General features: G+C 40.7%; 1 protein-coding gene across 7 annotated transcripts in view; it reads right to left on the reverse strand.

Annotated features, from left to right (window-relative positions):
- cut (homeobox protein, cut) overlaps positions 1–25228 on the reverse strand; it is a 167336-nt gene that overhangs the window by 109971 nt on the left and 32137 nt on the right. The window contains exon 1 of one of the 7 annotated variants that reach the window (XM_033345986.2): positions 15210–15366. The exons of the other annotated variants lie outside the window; for them this stretch is intronic. The gene's annotated coding sequence lies outside the window, so the exon portion shown is untranslated. Of the gene's footprint in view, positions 1–15209; positions 15367–25228 lie in introns of those variants that run through there. 7 annotated transcript variants of the gene reach the window in all.

Here is a 25228-nt window from a genome sequence, read left to right on the forward strand (position 1 = left end):
AGCCGAACGACGCGGCGTCGCGTCGCGATCCATAGGCGCGGGAAACTTCAAAAAGACCTCTCAGGAGACAGGCTGATTACTCGATGAGAATACGACCGTTTCTCGGTACCCTTTCCTGTTTGTTGCTCTCCGCGCTCTCTCCCTTTCTCCCTCCACGCCCGCCTCTTTTTCCTCGAAACAATGAACCGACGAGCGAACTTCGTTTCCCACCCTTAACCCTTCTTCAGTCGCCTCCGCGACGACAGCGACCGATATGCAAAGGCCAACACTCGTACACCCCGCCCTACGATCATTATACGATACATTGAAACACGATTCGAATCGATACACGTCCAAGAGATCGTTCTCATGATTCCTGTTACTATAATTATACTTCCCTCTCGTGGTATTTGGATCTCGTTGTTGATTCGCTGGCACAAACGTACTGGGCGAAATAAAATATATAACGTAAGGAAGAAAGACGCGTTGCGGTGCAGTGTAAGTGTAATGGATATTGCAAGCGAAGAAATAGAAAAAAAGTTAAGTATGTATGGTCAGTTTCGAACGGTTTATCTGATTCGAATTTATGTTGTACGAGAAGATAAAATACTATTGTAGGTAGTTTCCATAAAAAAAGAAACAAGATATCAGTCACCGTACCGTGTAATAAACGCAAAAGTGATTACTCGATTCTACGCAAATTCATAAGCACAAATGTCGCGATTACACGGTACTCGGTTTATGTTTCAACAAAATAACGTAGGTTCATATTCCTTCCATTTTGCCTTTCCTCTTTCATACTTGCGTGTCGTGTGCGAGAAAAATGTCGTAAAGGCACGCAGGTCAAAATTTGTCAGTGTTTCCCGCCAACCTACGCTCGACATTCCTCCATCACGATATATTGGTACGTTTCAACCCCTAATATCAGCTTGCATACGGGATCGCGCGAAATGTACGCGCGTTCGTGTTCAGAAGTTGAAACTGCAGTCTCGTTGCATCGATCGCATGCTTAAAACGAGTGGAATTGAACGGGATCGATCGGTAGTCGAAGCGATTCAAAGCGAATTCAAAACGTAACTACATGATACGTGGGGTAGTAGAGTGAATAGCGTAACGAAATTACGAATCCCTCACGGTTAGCGTGTATATTCCAACGTTGGCAACTTACGCGGTGAAAAAGATTATTTGTTTCTTTTTACGTGGAATCTCGAGTCGCGAAGCACAAGCACGACATCAAACACGTTTATTCCTACGAAAGTCACCCCTATCGCGCACGATTCGCTGCGACTGCAAGGCGACTGAACAAGTTAAACGATAAAATCGTCCGGAGGTCTTTTGAGGAATGGATTTCTAATGATTGATAAAGATAATTAGCTGAGCACGGTACGGGCGCCCGACTCCCGCAGCTCTGCAACCCTTTGATTCCACCCGGCAAACCCCCGCTCTTCAACCCCTGTAGTCGTCGTGCCAGTCTTTGAAATCCCGACGGCAGAAGCGATTTTCCGATCCCCTCAACCCGGACTATCCACTTTCTTCGTCGCTGAGGCGCGCTTCTTTTGACAAGAAAATTCGAGTCTCAGGAGTTTCGCTCGATACGCGGCTGTTATGCCGATCGTTGCTCAGGCACTCGCGATAGCGCCGCCATCGATCAGCCTTGTTTGCTTCTTTAAACGCGTTCGAATGAGTTTTGCGATGAACGTCGTGCAAATAACAGGCATCCATAAAATTCGATTGTCTTGTGATTTTTTACAATATAACTCGGTCAAATGCGGCATCATAGAAATATTATAGAAATATTATAGAAATATTATAAATAGAAATTATTACAGAGATCTAAGAGTCTTGATTGGATTAGATACGTTGTATGAATTCGAGTACGGTGGAACTGCATTTATTTGGACCCATTAGGATATGAATGGTTTATATATGTATAATAGTGTTTCAGTGATTTCTCTCGCTGATTAATAATAATCATATACATATATACACATATATAATATACATATATATAAGAATATACGTTTAGATATGTGGATTCTAATCAGCAGGAACTGGTTTCATTGGACACGAACTGGAATTTCCTTCGGATAAAGAAAGATAGTGTTTTTTATTGTGCGAAACTGTAAAGCACGTCACGTTTTAATATAATATAAGTTATAACTTACTTATATCCGTAATTATATTGTACTAAATAGCTTCATGAAGATTAATCTCTAATTTAACGGAAAAGTAATATTCAAAATATTTCCAATGCATTTCCAAGATACCATCCCATCGCGTGTCACCACGCGCGTAAAAAGTCTACGGTAGCTTTTATCGAAAGCTCGCAAAGCTATCTCCCGATCTTGCACCCTTTCAATCGCGAAAACCTATCGAACGTAGATAACGGAGACACGTTACCACTGCCGACCCCCTAAAGAAACGAGAAACAAAAATCCGAAGAACATAAAATCCCTATCTCAACATCAGCAACCATCGCCGCCACCATCACCAATCTAATACGGAAGCAAAAAAAAAAAACAAACAAAGGAAACGAGAGTTTGCACGACCGCTCGATCCACCAAAAGTTGCACACGAATCGAGAAAAACTTCTAACGGAAGGGGTGGATCGCTGGCTGGGTATCGTGAAGGGGTTGGCGGGGGTTGAAAATAAGCGATAATGCGGCAGCTTTACTTAGCTAATTAGGACTCTCTCCCTTTCTCCCACTTCCTTCGTCCGTCCGATCGTCGTTTCCTCGCTCATCTCTCGGCTATCCACTGGCACCGGTCCTCTCGCACGTCACTCTCCTTTCACCGCGAGTATTAATTCATTTAGATATTATTTTGCGAGCCGGGCATTAACATTCTCAATCAAATTAATTAAATCACTGCCCGAGAACGTCCGCCTCCATCCAACTCCCTAAAAATCCCAGTCATCTCTATCTACCGGAAACCTTCTCTTACCAATCCTCGTCTCTCTCTCTCTCTCTCTCTCTCTGGTTCTTTTCGGTTGTGCCTCGATGTAGAGTGCCTCTGCACGCATGCGGAGACTCGACGAATTCGAGACGAGAGAAAGGGGTGAATTTTCGGAGGATTCACGGCGCCGTGAGGGGGAGAAATCCAAGTAGAAAGGCAGCGGGCGCCGGGAAAGGGGTTAATGCAAAGGTCCAGGATAATTACCCACATGGCTGGCAATGCGTATTTCACTTTGATCAAGTCTGTGTTTTTCTTCGTTCGCCTATCAGAGACCCTGCTACCCTCTTTCTGCGACCTCTTTCCATCCTGCACGGCCCCGACTCGCCGTTCTTTCCTTGCCAGAGCAAGGGCCACCCTTATATCGTCCATCGGCTAACTGATGATGGATAGGTAACCGGTCCTTTTGTCTTTGCCGCCGAAGCACGTTTTAATTATTTTAAAGCCGACACCCGTGAGCGTGTAATTTCCTGTGTTTTACGAAAAAATTTGTCCAAGAACGAGCGGCCGGAGCGGAGAAAAACCTCCTGGCGATAGAAGGTTCTCGTCCAGTGAAACTGGAGTACCAGCAGGAAAACGCGCGAATAACGAATTCGGTCTCGCCACGTGGAAAATTTCGTGCGCAGGTAAAGGCTGTGTGACGTTGTCCTTTATAGGGGCAGTTTAAAGAGTTTTCATTGGATTTTAAGGCTGAAACTTCGGTTTCCGCGAGTTTCCGCTCTTTCATCCGTTCCAATTATAGCGAACGTGCGAGTGAATGAGCGTATGACACGGAGCATTGCAGAAACTCTCAGTATTTACTTCTTATAGTTTTCTGCGTACCAATTGCGGCAAAGATAATTTCTAATTATAGAATCATGCATCTCGCAGAAGCGAGAACTGGAAGCTAGCAGCCGATAAAATGTAAACTCTTTCTAAAACATAAATTACCGTTTCTACATATTTAGTATGAAGACTGAGTCTAGATTTGATTTTGGATCGTTTTGACACTTTATTTGTCGACGATCCACTGCTGTAGATTTTTAGACCACGTTGTTATATAACGACTATTCGTGGAACTGAATTAACAGTGACAGAAACTATAGATATCTACGACAATCTTGATTTATGGCAAGATAATTAGAAGCACGTGCTGCGCGGTATTAAACTTGTATTAATAAACTTGAGCGAGCAGAGGATATCGTGTAAATAGATCTTGTTCGATTATGTATCGCTTCTTAAGTAAGTAATACTGTGAAAATACATGGAAAATGACAAAAATTTTATAAAAATACTCGATGAAACCATTTGGCGGAAGCATACTATTTAACCAAGCTACTTGTTCAATATCTAAAGATCATTAGCTAGATCGTGAAAGAAAGAAAAATTCATTCATCGTTAAATATCTGACTGATTAATATAATTTTCTATTTAAGACCGATTCCCTGAAAAACGTACTTTTCTCGGTCGACTGACTCCTCCAGCAAACAGAGGACCACATATACTCAAGTTCGAAGTGTAATCTGTTTTCCGCTCTATTAATACGGCCAACTTCCTCGTAAATCTTAAAATCCAACAACTTCCACTCTGAATAATCTAAATGGTACATAATCATCAGATTCTTAACTTTCTCAACACACGTCGGAGTAATCCGTCGACGAAGTACCTACGTTATTAAGATCAAGAACAAAAACATTCCTCAGGCATGAGGAGCATTATTTAACAACGCAGTCTTTAAGGGGTAGGTATTATCGCGATAATCGTCGTCTCTCGACAGGATACGGCCAGGGCAACGAGAGGAGAAATCCGAGAAGCTTCTATTCAGTGGAATCTCTCGACTCGAACCAATCGAACGAATCCGAATGTCCCTTGAAAGTGCAACAAAAACTCTCGAAGTCTCTCTCTCTCTCTCTCTCTCCCTCTCTACCTATCTATCTATCTCCCTGTCTCCTCTTAGCCTCCTCTGTTGAGGATCGACATAACGCATATCGGAATTAATTAAATCTCGTTTCCTCGAGCAGCCGGCCAGGCAGCGCTCGCGCGCCTAATTTATTAAGTCCGTACCGCTAATGATTCGCGAGATCCAATAATTAGGTTCGTTATCACTATTATCAAGGCAAGATAAAGGAGTCCCGGGAGCCGGAGACGACTCGAAGAATGCGACCGCGGTAATTAATGCAACGGCATATAATAAATATCGAGTGCGGGCCCGGTTTCGCGTCCCGGCTTTCCCGTTAAATTGAATTCACTATAGCGAGCTGGCGCCAATATGCTCGCCTTCAACCCCCTAGCCGTCCCTCGTCGTACCCTTCCCCCCGCCCCCTCTCACCCGTGAAATGTCGCCGATGCTAACCCTCCCTTCTAAGTACCCTTTGGCTCGAAGCGACAAACAAGCTCGATACGAAATGAAAATCAAATGAAGATTAAGGCCTGACTTATAATGAGAAGATTGCCTCGGGGGTGGGGGGATCAAGGGGTGATTACCGGCAGACTCTTTTCATCGGGGATTTCGTTCGTTCACGCTGATTTGTTTTCTTTTCCTCTTTCGTTCCAGCATTTTTTTTTTCTTTCCCTTCTTCGCTTCTCTTTCCATGCTTATTATTCTTTCCTTTTGTGTTTCGTCCCGATCATCGAAGTTTCTAACGCTTTTATACGGGTTTCACGTAAATTATGGAATGATTATTTAGAAATCGAGGTGTTAGAATGATAAAGGATGTAAGTAACAGAAGAGAAGATTTTTAATACGAGAATGAATTTTCTCACTGCTCCCGTCACTGTATTCTTCGTGGAATTTTCATCCTCTCCTATTAAAACGTCGTTTTATATCGTTTATATCGTTTACCATTTCAATTCGCTGATCATTCTTGGTACCATGTTCATTGCATACGTGTTGTGAAACGAACAATTTCCTTTTCCCGATAAGCAGGCAACGATCACTATTTGCTCGGTTCTCTTTTGTCGCGAAAGTCCGGAAGTAGTGGGAAACGAAATTTTCTCTGTAAAACGCTTAACTTTTCAGCAACTCTAATATATATTGCACAGGAAATTCCGTTTTGTCTGAAATTTCAATTTTGCGAGTTGAAAAAGGACCAATGATTCTTTAATTAATTCCAATAGTATTGACATTCGCTATGTGAAAGTCTTTTGAATTATGATGGATTAAAATTATGGTAGATCAAATTTTTTTCCAGGAAAAATTAATACAGTCTCCGTTATATAGTGAAGACAATTACGTTACATCGTTTTACACTGCATCACGGTGATTTCGACATTACGATATTAACACAGATATTGATTTAACGCAGTACAATAGAGCCGGCTTTATAAAAATTTACTATACTTCGCGTTACTAAACGTTATCGTAATAATAGACTGTTTTAATGAATTTGTTGGAAGAAAAACCTGATTAAACGCCGGTTGACGATATTGGTTTAACCAACGCTTTGTCACCGGTGCGATTTTTCATGCAATTTTTACTCAAACTTTTACGCAAACATCCGACAACCTCCAGAGCAGGAAGAAACGAATTCTTATAAGCGTATTATAGTTTTGCATAAAATGATTTTTTCTCCAAAACAATGCAGGCATTTATCTTTCATTATTGAAGTTGAGAAAGTTTCCTCTACGGAATCGAAGATTAGTCTACTCTATACTTCAATAACATTTTTCAATTATATACGTATTTTCCAACTACATTCTATTACACTTAAAAGATAAATTAAACCAGTAGTTGGAATTTCTTTCTTTCAAACTATCATTCTTAAACTAACATCTTTCTTAGTATTAGAAATGATTAAACTTTAATTATTTAAAATCTCCTAATCGTCGTTGCTGCAAAAATCACAATAAGTAATGGTATCCAATACAAAAATACGGATCATCTGCAACAGATCTGGAAACCACAAACATAAGCCAAAAACTTTGCACCGAGCCCTTTCCCACTCACAGCCATATTTTCGTCCGAAAAATAACAATCGAGCTGGCTGTCAAATAGAAAAGAACAAACTCAGCCTTCGAAACTCACCCTCGTAACGAAATTCGAGCTCATGCGTATTCATAGCTTACCCCTCGCTCCCCTAGGCTTCGCCGTTCCTCCTCAAACCGAACTCACATTTTTCCATTTTATTTTATTTTTTTTTTCCAGCAAAGGAATGCAAAAAGAACGAAGAATTGGGGCGCGCGACGACGACCACGGCGACGTTCCTTTCGGCAGGAAATCTCCCGCACAATTTGGCTCAGAGAAATCGTGGAGAGGGGCGATTCTAAGCTGAAAGGGGGATGTTGTTCGTGAATAATGGTGGCCGGTCATTGTTCTAATTATTCGTGCATACGATTAACGCGTGTGCGACAAATATGCGGCGTTCTCGCGGGAAGAAAAGGGGAGAAGGGACCGGCGATACTCCCACACGGGGCACAGGGAGCACAAAGCGTGTCAGACGGACACAATGCGCGTCATCTGACACTCAATTAACGAGTTAATGCGGTACCGTTGATAATTAAACAAATACGTGCGGTTTTTTGCCTGACGGGCCACTAGCATTCGCTTTTGGCAGCGAGGAATAGGGTCTGGTCGGCAGACAATGTTATTTAGCCGACCTGCGCGACCACGCTTTTAGAGGCTTCGCGGTGTTTATTGGCAATTATTGAGGGCAAATGATGGAACCAGACGCGTCTGTTTCGAAGCTCCATCTCGTTTCCCGATTATTACGTGATTTTGCGGAGCAAAGGTTCACGACAAAGGCGAGAGTTGTGACATTGTAAGCGTTTCTTCTGGATAATTTTGCTGAGAGTCGAAGATGAGTGGAGCAAGTGATTAAAAGATGTGGTCAACAAGTGACAGATAAACTGGATACAAAATATAAATTTCATTTTTATATAGTAAAGTAGTAAAAGTCAGTTTCTCAAAGAAATGAGTCTGCACAACAAAGTTATCGATGACTTGGTCATTCAACGATGGAAAATTTTATTTAGGCATCGTAGATTTCTTCATAAAACTGAAGAAGTCTCGACATTTCAATATGGACCATCTTACATTGCTGCAGTTATAATTTATTATTACGTTTTACAAGCTGAACTTAAGAGTATTTACGACAAAAGAATCAGAAAACAAAAATAAAAATTATATCAGTCCAGCAACGTGTTTCCAGTAATTGTAAATATTATACCTAATATATCTAATATATCACATTTTCTCGTAATCCTCGAAGACTCTTGAATTAATTAAAACCGACAGAGATATATGTAGACAGGACATAATCTACCCCCATCAACAATCCGCACGTTAGATTAACCATCGTGTACGACTGAAGCAAACTGCTCTACCATCTGGCATAAATTCAACCGCAAAACACCTCAAATCGAGCATAATAAAGGAGATAAAGGAAAAAAAAAATGAAATTACGTAAGCATCTCTGTGCCAAATCGAATGAGTATACGTAACTAACCTGGCTCATAGCTACGTGGAAAACTTTAATTTGTAAGTAGATTCGAAAACTGTTCGAAGTTTCCAAGGCGAATCGCGATAATGTTCCAGCTGGTCGTACCCGTCACAAATAACACGCCAAGGAATTGTACCGCGCGACCGATTATTGTACTACCGGAAGCGGATGTGTGAAACATAGGAGGGGGGCAATGAACGTTGCGTTGCTTGTCGCGAAGAATAGAGAGCCGAAAACGAGCATTGGAAACGAAGAACGACGGCTTGCATCCGCCATCACCAACGAAAAATAAATATGCTTTGAAGTAGTTCGATGCCTGGAAAAATGACAAATTCTAATCACATTTGTCGAGATACGAAGATAATTCGAGAAATGTTAGCTTTATATCGTCGCGTTTTAAACAAGATTTTAAACTCTAATCTACTTTGCCAAGATCCTTCGATAATGACAAATCAAATGTATTGTTAGTTTGCAGATACTTACGAGTTAATAGAAAATTTGAATGAACATGGAAAATATTCACAGCATAGAATTGTGCTTAGTTTATGATATTTAGAGAGTGAAAACAAATCTGTATTTAACTCTTTATTTATCTGCTTTTCTGTATTTAAATCTGTATTTAACTGTAGAAGTTCGCGGTCTGTTTAGGAAAATTCGCAGATAACGAAAGATACGTTTCGTGACTCGGTGGATGTTTCGATTGAAAACGATGCTATTTGATCGTTTTTCGAAAGAAATGTTATAAGCTACGCGTTACGTTATGTCGCAGGCCGTTCCGATTACGAAAACAGATCGTAGCTAGAATCGATAGGGCGATCGAAATATTCGGATCAGGGATCGAATGTTTCAGTGGACCGTAAACACATCTTTATGAATTGTACAGCAGGACCTGACGTGGCAGCGTGTTATGTCTTTGTCGCGAACGATATCGTATCGCGTTAGCTTATCAGCTTCGATACCGCTATCGACTCGAATTGTTCTCGATGCTGCGAGCCATTGCACCGGAAGTGTGCTACTGTTCCTCTTTCTTCCTTTCTGTGGATTTCCTCTCCGGAGGCAAGTCTCGAATAAAAACTTTGGTCGCGGTTTTTCTAACGACGTTATCATTTTTTCTCGTGAAATTTTCCTCCATATATCGTAGATTTTTAAATTACGTTAATCTTCTTTTAGCAAATCAACGAAAAAACGTTGCTAATTTTATGAAAGCAAAAGATATATTTATAAAACATTACATTTCATGAAATGTAAGTTAAATATCGTGCATTTTTTCTTGCTGTATTTCAGGTACTCCGATATTCCAAGATGTAACTTGAAGTTTTATGCGAAAAAGTTAATTTACGATTTGCTATGACGGCGCTGATTAATAATTAGAATTAATTAGAAATTTTAATTAATACAACTTGAAATTCCATCTATTTACTCTACTTTGATATTTCACCATCGCGTTCTGTAATATTACCATCTTTTTTACAATGTTTAGTTTTGTTCCAAGAATTTTTTACTCCGCTCATAGTAAAACATATAATTTAAACTAAATATACGACAAAATAATTCTGTCGAAATTATCATACGAAAATAGATTAAACCCCTAAAAAAATCGAAATAAATCATTTTTGAATCTGACTATCGGAATCGTTCGATCGGTTCTGAGAACAGATAGCTGTTTTCGATGGCTTCGCCTGGGTGGCACGGACCCCATGCTCGTTATCAAGTTGAATGACACCTAAACACCGATGAAGCAACAGCAAACAACATGCCAGTCGATCTCCCGCTGTAAACATTTTTGAGTATTGTTTTCCTATCTGGTAATTATCTCAAGGTGGTGTCTCGTGAAAAATGATCCTTGTGGGATAGTCGATCATCAGAACCAGTAGTTTCAAACCTTCACACATACTTTTCATGAATTTCCTTCAATTTCAATTTTTTTTTTTTTTTTTATGATTCTTTATTTTACTTGCCAAAATAAGATTAAACAAATGCGACGTTTTTGCAAAATTTTTAGCGCGATCTAAGTTTCTTATTAAATCCGGTAGAAGGGTAGATTTCAACCCTTGGATTATAAATGGCGTACAATTTTTGTGAAGGGTAAATTCGTTTTGTCATATCGGTCGGTCGGTAAATAGAAATTTGACAGGGTTCGTGTTGGTGCACCTGACTGGCGTCAGTGGTTTCCACCCGCCTCCCTTTTCTCGCCCCTCGATTCGTTGAAACAAACTCTCCCTTCGTTTCTGTCGCGACCACGCGTTGCTTGAAAGAATTTTTTTTTTCAATTCTTTCGATAAAGAATTATTTCTCTGGTATGTTCAATTTGCCAAACTATGAAATTACATGTGCAGCATCTTCTGTAGAATTCAATACACGCCTACTGACTTTTACAAATTGACGCAACAGTAGAAAGCAGGTTAATTTTGCAAAATCATTTCCGCCGAAGCAGAGATCTTCTAGATAAATTGGCCGGCAGTAAATTTATCGACTTTCCTTCGAAATTTCGCAAGGAGAATGTTTCTAAAAGAATTCCTTCTTTACAACAAAACTTCGCTTTAAATATCGTCAGCCGTTAATATGTTAAAAAATTACATAATAACGTACACTGAGAAAACGTTAGCTAGAAAGCACCTAACTGATCGTATTAGCTTGTCCGGAAAGTGTCTTTCCTTCGCAAACGTGTTTTTTACAACAATGAACCTTCATAGAAGCGGGAAACCGTCTGTGAAATGTCGCGGTGTTTATCTCAACAGAACAAAATGGATCGCACGTAATTCGACAAAATAATATAAAAGAAAAACGTTGTGAGCCTATTATTTGCTCATAAGACGAAAGAAATTTTTCGGGCAACCTAATAGATTCGGATTTAAGTGCCCTATCCTGTAGAAGGACGATCTGAAGAAAGAGTGGCTGGATAAAATCTAAGCGGAAAGATTGCCGGGAACACGTAAACACCCCGTAAATTTAGCCAGAAGGTTTCGCAATTCGTTCCGAGGCCCCGGTTGCTCGTGAAATTAATTGTCCGGGTAAACGGCGTTCCTTAAACACAGTAAGAAGCGTCATTACACGTTGCAAGATGGCCGGCTGTCGTCACCGGCCACTTGGGCAACCGCGCGAAATTCGTTTTACTATGAAAACAATGCGATTCTTACGCCGGTAGCGCAGCTGTGCCGCTAATTGCAAAACGATTATCTCGCAACGTAGTACTTGCTGTGCGGCCGAACCGCTGATTCGAGATTGCTAGCCGACAATACGATGAAAACTATCATAACGCGGATGTGAAATAGTTAAACTGAAATTCTATAAACGTTTCTTGCCCAAACGAAAACAGGTATTCTGAATAGGTATTATGCTGTTTCATAGGAAATGATAGATTTTGCAAACGTGTAAAATCACTTAGAATTTAGTCGCAAAAACCTCAGTCTGTTGGTGTTAAGTAATATTTTTTAGGCGTCGATTTAAGATCGTAAGTTTAGCTTAGAAAAGGCAGTTTGTGTATGAAAGCGTGCCATGGATTAACATCGAAACGGCGTGTTCTTTATATAGAACTTTGAACTTTTAAAAAAGCTACCTGACGCCTGTGCGAAAATTTTCGGCCGGATAATATGGACATAATAATTGAGCTACTCTCAAGAAAGTTAGAAATCTTTTCGTTTAAACCTGTCTATAGAAAAACTTGATAAAGTTTGATCGAGAAAAACTATAACACTCTGTATCTAAATTTCATGCACAAATAAAAACGAGCAATGCACAGCGAATTATCCGGACAAAGTGCAGCAGACCCTTTCGAATGTCAATTAAATAGCGAAATAGCGAGTTGAGAGGCTTTCGTAGGCATCGAGCGAAACGTCATCGAGAAACGATCATCGAGATTTCAAGCGTTGGCAGACGATCCGAGAAGTTTACGAGAAGAACGTCCGGTAGCAGCTCTCACAGTAACCCGAAGAGCCGAAACATCTGTTTGACATCCCTGTTTGTCAAGGCGTGACTCGGCACTTGCGCCTCTTCCATACAAAAGGGATCCGCTCTGGTCTTCTCCACGATCGTCCTCGCGATCGATCTACGAACTGCGAACCATTCGCGTCCAATTACGCGTGAAAATCGTAAACAATCGTAGACAGATGGCTCGGAAGCTAACTGTTTCCTTTCTTTTTCATTTTCTCTTTCTTCTCGCAAGCCCCGATACTCGTTCGTCTCTTTGTTTCATCCCTTTCCTTTTGAGTACTGTTCGACAACGATCGAATCGCGATAGACTCGCTTCCACGAAGTTGAACAGAGTGTCACTCCAGTTATCGTCATAGGCAAATTTCAGACAAAGTGGTTTCCACTGAGAGATTTATTATTCTACACAGTTGGAATCGTGACGGTTGTAAGGGAAGGTCTATCATTTGGTTTTTAATCGTTGCTTTTGGAAACTCAACCTTTTCCTTATAAAATAGCAAGCGTTTCCCTATTTATCTATTTTCCTTACTAATATCGATAGATATAATATAAATATTTCTTATGGTTTAGTTGAACTTTCGTCGATTGAGCGTATTTATTATACGAACGCGAGCTTTTATTGAAGAAAAATGAGAAACTCGGTTCATACTTGAAAAGGATGCAACAATTCAATCATAACTTATTCTCGAATAGCATCAGAAAAATTTACATTAAATGCTATTGTTAGACTAATATTTGTTCTGAGAAATTGTGGGAATACAGGCTGACAGGGAAGGAAAGAGAATGTGAAAGATTCTTTATTGATATGTTTAACATGCTAGTGTATCGCGATATTGCATTGCACTGACTGATATTACACACCTCATCAGTATGTACTGACAGACGTTACGGTTTCTCAAGAATCGCTACTTGTAGAAGCATTTTTTTTCTCCTGGAATATTAATGAATCATGATTGTCAAAATGATAAAATAATTTTCCACTGCTGCTATTCCGTTCTGATAAGAACAATAAGATTATTTTCTTTAATTGCGAGTATAAGAATATGGATCTGCATAAACATTCGCAGTCTATTAATTACTATCGCACAATTCAAAATGTCTGGCAAGTATACTGACGAAAATAGATTTCCATTGTGCTCCACTCACGCGGATCACTTGTTGCTTGATCCTGCGTGGGTCAGGATATGATATCACTCGTAACTTTATGGCAGCGAAAATTACGCGCCTTGGTATGCTCCAGACTAACTTTGTTTCGGACAACAGCAGTTTTTTCCAAATGATTTAATTTCATCGTTAAAAGTATGCGTCTATTACCTACAAGAGAAGAAACGAAAATTTCAGCTACAAAATAGCTACGTATATGCCATGTTGAAAGGAAGATCTCGATGAGAATTGTGTCGATATTTCGATAGTAAAAATAAACGTCATACACGTTAATTTACAGAATATTTAAGAAGAAAACTAAGTAGAACTAAATATCGTAAGTATCCTATTATCTTACTTAAATTCAACGATTGCCAAGAATTATGAAATTTCATATTATTATTATTTATTGTTTAGTTTAGATTGATATTTATATACCATTTACTTTCATACACTTGTTACAAAAGTAGTATCTACTACATACGCAATGTACACTACTGGTTAAAATATTCAGTAGTTGACGAGTAATTATCTACGTAATATCTTGATAAATGATTTATTTTCTCGAGAAGTATTTTGCTCAATGATTCACTCCGCTAAACCAGTGGAATTAGATGTCGTTATCGTTTTAATTTATACACGCGCCGGTTATATATTCGCATAGATAAAAAGCTGTTCATTTAGATCATCTGCCCTTAATGCAATACGCGGTCCAATTGTTAGCAGTCACGTATTATGTGTTTAGAATTCACGTTATTCTCTACAGATAATAATTGCATTATCTCGAATAACACTGCTTTGATTTATCCAAGCTTGGCAGCTTTGTTGTCTAAATAATTTATTGTCGTTTATTGAAATAAAAACTGTGCGGGATAGCTCGGTATCGCAGCAGGGGCATCATAAAAATATTTTTAGACGATTCCCAGCTAGGGAGAAAATGTTAGGGAACCAGCTCGATCGGAACAGGCAACACGTGCAGTCAATACGTCTCGAAAAATACGAGAATCGAATTTTTGGAACCGAAAATTAGGAACATACACTAGATTGTATTTTATGCTTCCCTCATTTCGAACACGTTCTTCCGTTCACTAATCCTCGGCGATTAAAATATTACAACGAGGAATTTTGAAATTCTAAAAGCGGATTTTAAGGCGCGTTTGTCGTTCTGAGAGAAAATAAATTTAAAGAACAATATCCTCCATTACATTTGTTATGAAAGATATTTCACGAAAATTCATCAATAATCAAGGAATTGTTTAATTATCAAGTTTTTCAATCTATCGAGATTCAACAATGGAATAAGCTTAGAAAAACCACCCTACCAAACCTCGAACGCCTATAAACTAAGTGGACGCGTCAATTCCATCCCATTGTTTCATCCTTCTACTAATAGAACAATCACCGTAATGTCCTCGGAACCCGAGTCATCGATCATGATTATCAACCGATTGGGCCCGCGTCTCCGAGACAAGCGAGTGCTCGTGCACAATCATTTGCTAACTAATAATATTAGTAAATTGACAAGCGAGAAATTTAAATAACAAGACGAATAACGTTATAACACTTTCTACTAAAATCACTTCTTATCATTTTACAAATTTCACGTTTAACGCTACGATCGTCTGATTTAATACAATTTACTTCGAAAACTTTATCTCCTTGCCAACTTGTCATTTACTAAACGTCTCTAATACTTGTATCGCGGATGTTCATGCAAAAATACAAAGAAAAAGGAAAAAAACAGCACTCTAAATAAAATACTCGATAGAATATTCCAAGAATAAAACAAACCTTCAAATTCCGTTTCTTTAATCCTGTCCATATAATTACGAATCTTCGTAAACGGTCACAGTCTACCGACAAGGTTACTCCAGTAACGTAAGAAGCTCGTCTATGATGTCGATCGTCTACGATCCACCCCCGATGGAAGGCCGTTGGCGGGCGAAAAAGTGTCAGCGCCCCGCGATTCCCCGGAAGTGGCGTTGTGGGATCCCCGCAGCCTCCCGCGATTTGAAACGCGTCGAGTCACCGATCCGTGCCCCGCGCGTGATGCCTCCCCTCCCCCAGCCGCTGTCTCCTCAGTTTCCCCCCCCCCCCCCCACCGCCCCGTGTCGAGACGCATTCAGCAGCCGGCTACGAGTTTCCCGCGGTCAATACTTTCACGGCTGGATATAAAACGTTCGCGATAAACGTATCGAGATAAAGCGGCGCGCTATCATTGGCTAGGACCCTCCGCCTCTCGCCCTCCGCCTCTTTCGCCCCCTTCTGCGCGCTCAAGAATCCCGTATTTGTCCGGCGCGGATCGCGAGTTGCGGGAGAAAGAGCTATACCTTCACCGGCGAACCGGCGATACGGAAAGAAAGAAAGAGAGAGAGGGAGTGTGTGTGTGTGTGAGAGAGAGAGAGAGAAACGACTACCGATAGAGGGAAAAGGACAGTGAGAAGAATATAGGTGAGAGAGACAGAGAGAGAGAGAGAGAATCGTATCTTTCTCACGTTTCCCTCACCTCCCTCGATCGTCTTGGACTCGATCCGAGTTCGATGCCTCAGAGTCGAGGCGGGGGAGGGCGGAGGCGGTCGACAGATCGCGGGCGGGGGCGAAGGGGAGAGAGAAAATCGAGCGAAAAAGAGAGAGAAAGATGGGACGAGGATCCGCGGCACCGCCCCCTTTTTTAACCACGCCTACCCTCGATATAATATTATATCCACTGTGACCCCCCTCCCGGACCCCTCACCCGCCGCGACGCCCCCCTGCAACGCGCCCAGAGACCTGTCCCGCGGGTTTCTCTCTACGTGCACCGAGAGGAGATACGTTTATGTGGGACGCACACCGCCACGCGGAACGATACAATGCCCACGTTTCACGCGGCGCTCTTCTTCGAGTCTCCTTCCATCAGCGAAGGGATGCTGCTGCGCGGACAAACGGAGAATACTTTGCGGGAATCCTTGTTACTCCCTTGAATTCTAGAGTGGATGATTTCTTGGTTGTTTTTTCGAGTTTCTGATCCGTTGCAGAGCGTGAAGCCGGCTTTGAAGTATGGAGCAAGCGAAGTTGAAGGTGTTTTTAGGTTCGCTTGATTCCGTTGCATTAGGAGTTATAGAAGTAGCTCTAGCTATAACAAAGTAACGAAATTGTAGGAAGCGAGGATTTATCTGGCTTTCGACCGGTTATTTGCCTGTTGGTTAGATGATAGTAGTTAGATCGCATCTTTGCTGAAACGACTTTTATCCGCGTGTTCTCGACAGGTTTACAAGAATGCACGCGATCTTGTGAACTTACTCGGTGAATACGAGGTATCACTAGTATCGTTACGAGTTGCGGGTAGATAGAAATTTTCAGGTATTGATGTTTTAGAAATGGATATCTCTTGTCTTTTAACAGCCACAGTAAGTTACGAGTCACTGTCGCGTTTCGTATCAAGAAATGTTCGTTGCTCCGAAAGGATTCTTATGGAAACACTGTATGGATAAGGCGATGTCTGAATTAATTGATTTATTTTGAAATAAATATCCGGACAATTATCTATACCCGTGTTGATAGTTTGCTACAACGTAAAAGTGATTTGATGGACAGAATATTGAAATTCAACTTTCGAACTAGATTTTTCAATTTTCCTCGAAAACCCGTGAAACAAAGCATTTTGGATTTCAGTGGAAACGAGGCCTGAGAAATCCCGCTGTCAGTCGCACTCGTACTTTCTCATGTGGCGTGTCTGATGTATTCCGGAAGCGTATTTTCCGGGATTCTTAACGGCAGGCCAGATTCTGGGGTGAGAGTTTCTACTTGCTTTAGGTTTTCCTATATCTGTTTCAAGCGCTTCTAATGAAGTTGACACGGGCTCGAGTGATTGTTGCCGTTTGGAAAATAAATGTGACAGGGTTCATTGTTTCTGGGAGAAAGTGAGAGATCTTAACGAGGGGATGAGCGTCTTGTGAAATATGACGTAAAAGTTCGACAGGAAGGAAAATTAAATATCAAGGAAAAGACCCTTTCTGTGACACTCAATTATTAAATAGGTTATTTTTACCAACGATTATATTATTAGATCTACTAACAGAGTAAAGGAACGTTTAAATAATAAACGAAGCTAAATTATAATTTACTATGCCAGAAGTTCGATTATATAGTTAAAGAACTGTCATCCGCGAGTCAACGAATAAACAGCAATTGAGATTTAATTAGTCGATTAGTTATCTTAAACTAATAAATAATATGATAAATTATTTAATTCATTTATTTTGATTTATTTATTGAATTATTTAATTAGTCGATAGAAATCGGTGACAAGCCCGTTGGCAGCGCTGCATTAATTTGTGTATTTAAGTAAATATCCAGATTCGATGCAGGATGACTGGAGATAAATACAAATTGAATTATTCAGCAAAGCTATTATAAAGCAACTATTTAATTTTCATTGATTGATTTCGTGAAAAATTTTTAACTACTAGAAGTATTCACACGAATGAAATATAAGAGTGAAGAAATTCAAATTCTTGTTCTATAATTTTCATTTCAATTCCATTCGCGTCAATTCCAGGTTGAAGCAAATTTGAATATTATATCTTTACGAAATTGAAATTGAAAAATGATCGAACAAAATGAGAGGACCGAAATACTTTTTCTTCCACCGCTTTTATCTCCAATGTTTCAACGATATCGATACCAACAATCTGTCGACAATTTATTAATAACCTTCAGCAGTGCCTCCACATAGAAATCGAGCAAATAGCGATCGACCATGGCCGATCCATTGGTTGTTCGATCGACTGGACACGTACTTATTACGTATTAACGCGACAACCGGCTAGGAAACACGTAATTTCGCGTTCTTACTGTGGTGTCATCTGGCCGTGGCAGCGGCTTTACGTAACGCTGGGATACTGTCACGGTATCTGTGCTTGCACTAGTACAATAACATCGTATTGGCATTCGCTTTTATTGTCTAAACGATAAGAACGGCAGATTTCTGTGTTGTCTATCGGAATTCCACCTCGTCGGCGATTAATCGATCCTCGGCCGATTGTCTACGGCACATATTGCAACTTGTGAATCACTTGGCCGCCCTGTCACTGCCAATCCCCCGGTTACATTGCTGCGAGCTTTTTACGCGCGCTGACAATCAACCCTGCGTTACATTTCCATTTCATCAGAATGGATTTCCTTGTGAAGAAACGTTCCCTTTTATCAGCTTCCTTCGGATTCGCGTCCCATAGTCGATATTGTACAACTTTATTTTTGCATTAGTAAATTTTTATTTCCAAGGTTCATTCGAATTGGAACATTTTAACCTTTTTCATCTAGAGGATAATGTTTTTATTACTGTATAATCCCGATAATTATTTGGTATGTAACAAAGAGAGAGAAACGATTCCATCATCTTCTTCAAAGAGCACTGCAAGATTCACCGAAAAGCAGTATCATAATTATACAAAAAGACGTAACTACCCTAAAATACAACCAATTTCGCTATGCTATTGTAATAAAAATGAAAAAGTTAAAGTACCTAATCGAGCATTGTTCAACAAGGGCAACTTCGCACGAAATCTCTATGAAACAATACATAAATATAAAATAGCAAGGAGGAAAGGAAGAACGACAACGAAGAGGAAAAAGGGAAGAATCCGGAGTATGGGCACGAAAAACCAAAAAGCCAGAATAAGTAGCGAAACCGAGAAACAATCAAACGGCCGATTAAAGGCAGCGAAGTGGTGCAGCCATCTATCAATAAATCGCGAAGCCGAACGTGCGATAATCGCGTTAATCCGGCGCACATCCGGCTGATGGGATTCCGCCCCCCGGTTTGCCTCGTGCAAACACACTCCTGCGTGCGAGCGAGCGAACGAACGAGAGACGGGGGTGAGTGGCGAGTTCGATTCCTCGTTTTTTTTTCCAGCTGCGGGGTAGCCGAAAGGGGTCAACCACGCCACGTGGTTTCCACGCGTGATGCGAGACACGTTGCGTAAACGGCGACCAAACCATACAGTAGCCGACAAAAATGTGCAAACACCGACATGGGGATATACCAAACGTGTATTTTTATGTATTCAAGAACCAGGGAAAAGATCTATATACGTAATATCTGTATCAGGTGGATGTGTATGAAATTTTGATTCCTGAAAACTTCAATTCGCCATTAATTACAGTTGATTTTTTCGTTAATTGTCTACGATATTAAGGACGAACATTTTGTTATATGTATAAATTACGTAGGGGTGTATTTAGTGTTTGATATTATGTGTATAATATACACAGTTTCGATGGAAAAATATTTAACTGATATTTTTATTCTACCCCTTATTGTTATTCTAATAAAATGAAAAGTATTGCGTATTTTCATATGATGATACTTTTCTATATTTCTTTCATAAATATCCGTTAGTTGATTATGTCTATAATATCAGTGAGTCTATAAAGTTTTGCTAGTTACTGTACACCGAAACCACGCGTCTAGTAATAGCCTGTGCATTCTATTGCTTGCATGTTGACGAAGGGTAGTGGTTACCCTCCGTTATGCAATCAATTATTTGAGCCGAGATTCGACAACTTTTAAAACGGAATTACTAAGTACTTGCATAATACTTTTTTAATAGCCAACAGAGTCTATAATTAAGTATAAACTTCGCTAATAATTCACGAATATAGAAACAGCAAAGAACTAACTTTCTTCGCTAAACGAGGAAGATGACAATTCCTATAAAACTGATATATTCCAGGATATATTTGCTATCATAAAATGTCATTTGTGCGCAGAGGATCCCTTTAAAATTTCCAAATCACTCGTTCTTACTCTTCAAAGTTCTACTTACTATTGGTTTGGCAACTAAGTGATTGCGGATGTTGTCATTATGTGGCATTGACAAAATCCGCAATGACTTAGTTGTCAACCCAATATATATCATGGGCCTTTTATCACGATAATTTACTAATAATAGTATTAGCGAATTGGTAAATTACTGTTTCTTCGTGCAATTTCAAGTCGAATGTACATAATCAGACGATTTATCATTTATAAACTGTGATCGTAAAATCTCATTTTATTGGCAAGATAGTTTATCAGTACGTACTAGCATGTAACGCGCGACTCGTGGCTTGTAAAATGTCGCTAATGATATTAGTCTAATTGCGAGGCAGGAGGTGCTGGTCGATCAGTTTGCAATTCCGCCGTGTTCGAGCCCTTAATCAAGACTCGCGGTCGAATATCAGCGAGTTCCGGCCGCAACCGCGACCCCGGCCGCCGTTTCCCGCAGCCATGGCGACGATCCGTCACCGAGGAAAAAAACCAGGCAGAATAGAGTCTAACCGGGACTCCTGTACTTCTCGCTTCCACGATCGCGACAATCATCATCCATAAACACCGAAGGCCTTATCTTTGGCCAATGATCGACGTTATTACGAGCTTCCGGCACCGATTATCGAGCAGCGATGCTCGTCTTACGCAATGCACCGGGAGGAAAAACCGGGGAAAAAGGAAAGCGAATTCCCACGTCGCGATCCGCGACAGACAAATCGGCTGAGGTCTGGACTCGGTGTACGTAGTAGGGGCGAGCCAACGTCGAGGCGAACGTCTTCAAGTTCATGGCTGCGTTTAAAACACCATCTGCAAACGGACGTGGCCTGCGAGCGGCCGGAGGGGGCGGCCGTCTGATGCATTCTGACGCGTGATTATGCCACGGAGGTCAGAGAGGATCTATGCCTGACTGCACCTCCGCCATTGCCCCGGCACGATCGCGTATCTTCCACGATCGCTCCGAAAGTCCGCGTTTCTTTTTCATTTCGGGGATACAGCTCGTCACGTTCGGGGATTCCCCATATAGCAATTAGCACCTTTTTTTTCATCATCCTCGGCGGAACAATGTTCTTACCGGCCTTGAAAGACGTAGGTAGCTGCCGGTTCGTCGACGCTGGATTATTCTTTATGGATCAACTGGATGGATCGTGCATAGATGGAGTTGCGTGTGGACGTCACGCGTCGCTTGCGCGGCAAACGTCGACGGGATCGTGGTTTACGAGCACGATGAAACGCCGGAATTTACTGCCTGTCTTCGTGAAAATCGCCGTTGTTCTAGCGTCATACTGTTTTCTGATAAATAAAACACTGTCTTTCTATTGTTTTTCAGCACAATGTTGTTCTCTTCTTGTCTTAGGTATCTTGATTATATCGGCAAGGTTATTAAGAGACGATAAGAAGCGATTCATACGAACTTAATTTGTAAGGTTTGGCTTGTGAATAATTCGAAGAGTCGCTACTTGTCTCGTAGAATTGTAGCAAAGATGTACCATGATATTGAATAACGAATAAAAGAAGTGATACGTGTGGCCTTTTACAGCAATTCGTCAGTATCATCGCACAAGTCTCATAAATTTCATGATTCTCACTGTAACGTCACAAGTGTACGTTTCGCTTTTATACTCCCGATAGATTCTTGAAGTTCTCGATTTTATTCATAACGACTCGTTTCTTCCGCTAGAATTTAGGTTTAGAAGCCACGAAGCCCAATAAGATAGTTCTAATTGATTATATTCTTGCAGTTCGTGCAACAAACGATTCCTATACCTACTAAATGCCAATTTTGCAGGAATACAAAATTCTGATTTATTAATTATTCTCTGATCTTCATTAACTGTTACGTTTCATATTCAGACAGACCAGGCTTACTAGTATTTACGAACAAAAGAGTAGATGACTCATTTGTACATGTGACTATATATTTCCTCCAATAACGAAGCTACGTACGATCTATTTTTAAAACAGTAGCACATAAGGTGGCCCTGCTACGCTATAAATCAAACCTGCATCGTTCCTACCACTCAACGTTTTCGAACTGGACAGAACACAAAAGCCAAGTGTAGGAGCGAAGGAGGCAGAAAGTGATCTTTGATCGATCGCTCGTTCCGTTTCAATTCAGAAAATTGGCCTATTTTAAAGGGTCTCGAGAGTGATTCTTTTAATCACCCAGGGAGAAGGCTTGGACCGAGGGGGCAGCAAAGATGCAGCGAAGGAAACCGGCGAGGAGTTGAACCGAAAGGGAAATTATTCAAAGTGAAAAAAGAGGAAATACTTTTGCCAAGCCCTTGACACGGAGGAGCTCAAGTATGGAAAGCCACTTCAAAGCCACGGGCGCTAATTGGATTTACAACGAGTTAGTCTCTCCGTGGACGAAGTTTTGAGTAGCTGCGAAGCAGCGCGCCCCTACGCGTGCAAGTACGTGTCTTTTGTGACCGGATGCGTAGTTAAATCGACCGACAAGTGAACCGCGACCTCGCTCTGCCCGTTTCTCCTTAAGACGCTATTTTCACGAAAATTATTAACGTTTTATCGGCCATCGAGCGGAGGTGGGATCGAACTGTGTCCCAGAGGTGGGAATGTTTAGAGTTTGGTAAATAGCTTCCTCTTCAATAATGGACTCACGTTTGTGTATATTTTTATTATTAATGTATTGAAAATTAATATTTCTCTTATAGATCTGCAGTTTTTAACTTTGAATTTCAAACAGGCAGTAAACTTAAATTTCCGGAATCTGCTTTATCAACCCTTCACCGTTCTATTGTATTTATAAAAGCTTACGTTAATCGCATAATAGCTATGATTATCTATCTTCTTGATAAATCTGGTTAGAATATTCATGAGATACCAAGAAATTAGACAACAATTAAGAAGTTATGTTACGTATTAACTAAATTAAGAATATTAACGATAAATAGCCTGAGAGCGTTTATGTATTCATGAAAAATCTAAAGCTGCAACAATATACAAAATGTACATAAAATATCAAACTGCATCAAACATGGAAAATAAAATACCTACTAATAGTTAGATACGCTATCCAATAAATGAAGCAAATCTTCCTTTATATTCCATTCCTTTGCTTCCATTTCTAAAAACATGAATCTACATAGATACCCTTGGTCTAAAAATAAGAAATTAACTGCTCCGAAAACACATCCCCGAAGTCACTTCGAAGAACAGTGAAGATCCAACGGGAAATGGATTGAAATCGTTGGTGGTCGATAGAAAAACTCGCGGTCGGGAATTGATTTGTCGCGCGTCGAATTCCTGGCGAGGGTATTTCACACGCGTGGTTGTTCGGCACCCGTAGAGGCATGTGCTCCGCAAACCGTGCGACAAAGCCCGTTCCGTAAAGCGCAAAATGTAAAAAACGAAAGACCGATATATATTATCGTGCGCGGGGGCCATTCAGTTGAAACCAGTTTGTGGGCCAATTCTTTTTCCCAACACCACTCTTCTTCTGGCTGACGCGCGATTTACATAGATCTCGTCCTGCCGATCTGCATATCGGGTGTCGTTCAAATTAGCTTCGCTTCGAGGGGCCACCTCTTGTTCCCCCTTCCTTTCCTCGCCGCTGGAGAAGGGATAACCCCTCCAGGATGACGCGTCACTCGTTTCAAGCTGCGATTGGATGGATTTCTCGTTCCGGTGGTTGCATAAAAAGCAGTTAAATCATCATATTGCCCCTCAACCCTCTGTAGCAAGGGTACGATTTTAATTGCCGATTTCTGTGCCGATGATTAATGCCAATTTTCTTACAGAAGCATAATTTTCACATCTTGTAATCTGCAGCTTTTATGCCTTCTGCGTACCTCGACGCGTCGTTGAAATTAGCGACAAATTACGATCTACGTGTGACTGCATAATTGACGATATGTATTATTGAGTTAAACGTTTTACTCGATATCATATCTAATAAAGAAAACGTAACTCGTCTTTCGAAATTTCATACGACAGTACATTAATCACATCGATACGAAAATATCCGTTTCAGAACCTCGTAAACCATATTCGTCGTATCTTCGTATCTAGAACTTACGGATAAACCGAATGAATATTTTCCATTGTTATAGCTTCCAAATTCTATCGAAGATCGAATACGTTAATTAAGAAAATAGTGGACTGGTAGACAAACAAGGAACAACACTTCATTAAAAATCGACAAAACTTACGAGGCAATCTAACGATTTTTGAAAAAACTTATTCATCCCTCTATCTTAACTCATCTCGAGTCATCTAATAAAGAATAACTTAATGATAGACGGATTAACAGAAAAACAAAGGAAGCTAACCAAAATCCATTGGACTTGGATATCTGCGAAGTATATGTGTTCGATTCTCGTCAGATTCATCATGGTAACGGCAACAATGACTCCAGGTGATAAGTAATTAGAGCGAGCGTTCGCTACGCATCCAAGGTGAGTCTACTTAATCCTCCCCAGTCGGTCGTTTACAACCGGAAGCAAGCGGTCTGATTCACATTGGCCGAGTAATATCTACCACTCTAACCGGCCCCGACAACGACATTGTATCCGTATTCAAAATATACGGGCACACGTGTTATACTCGGCCGCGTTATTTCGAGCGTCCCGTTTCCTTGGGGGCTCGACGCGCGTCACTGGCCCTTTTTTCTTCCTCAAGGCACTTGTCTCCCCCTCGAATCGCAGCCACTTCGTCCGTTTTATGCGTTTCGGAAACTGAAAAACAACGACGGAGCGAAGATCCACGCCATCTCCCGGAAGCGAACACCACCGCTGAAAGTCGTTAAAGCTTCTGTGCCTGGTATCGGCTCGATCCATCCACTTCGTGGCGCTTTCCTTTGAATACCAAAACGTTTGAAGGGGTTGCTGGATGCTATACAATAATAATTTCTCGGAATTCAAAACTTAAGCCCCATTTGACACTAAAATTAGCGACGTGGAATTTGTCTTTTTATATATTATCGTAAATATGTAGCATATACATAGACGATTATAATTATAGCGATACGATGAGAATAAATGGTCGATATTAATTTTGTCAG

This window comes from Bombus vancouverensis, chromosome 9, assembly GCF_051014615.1.
Source record: "Bombus vancouverensis nearcticus chromosome 9, iyBomVanc1_principal, whole genome shotgun sequence".
NCBI classification, from domain to species: Eukaryota; Metazoa; Arthropoda; class Insecta; order Hymenoptera; family Apidae; genus Bombus; species Bombus vancouverensis.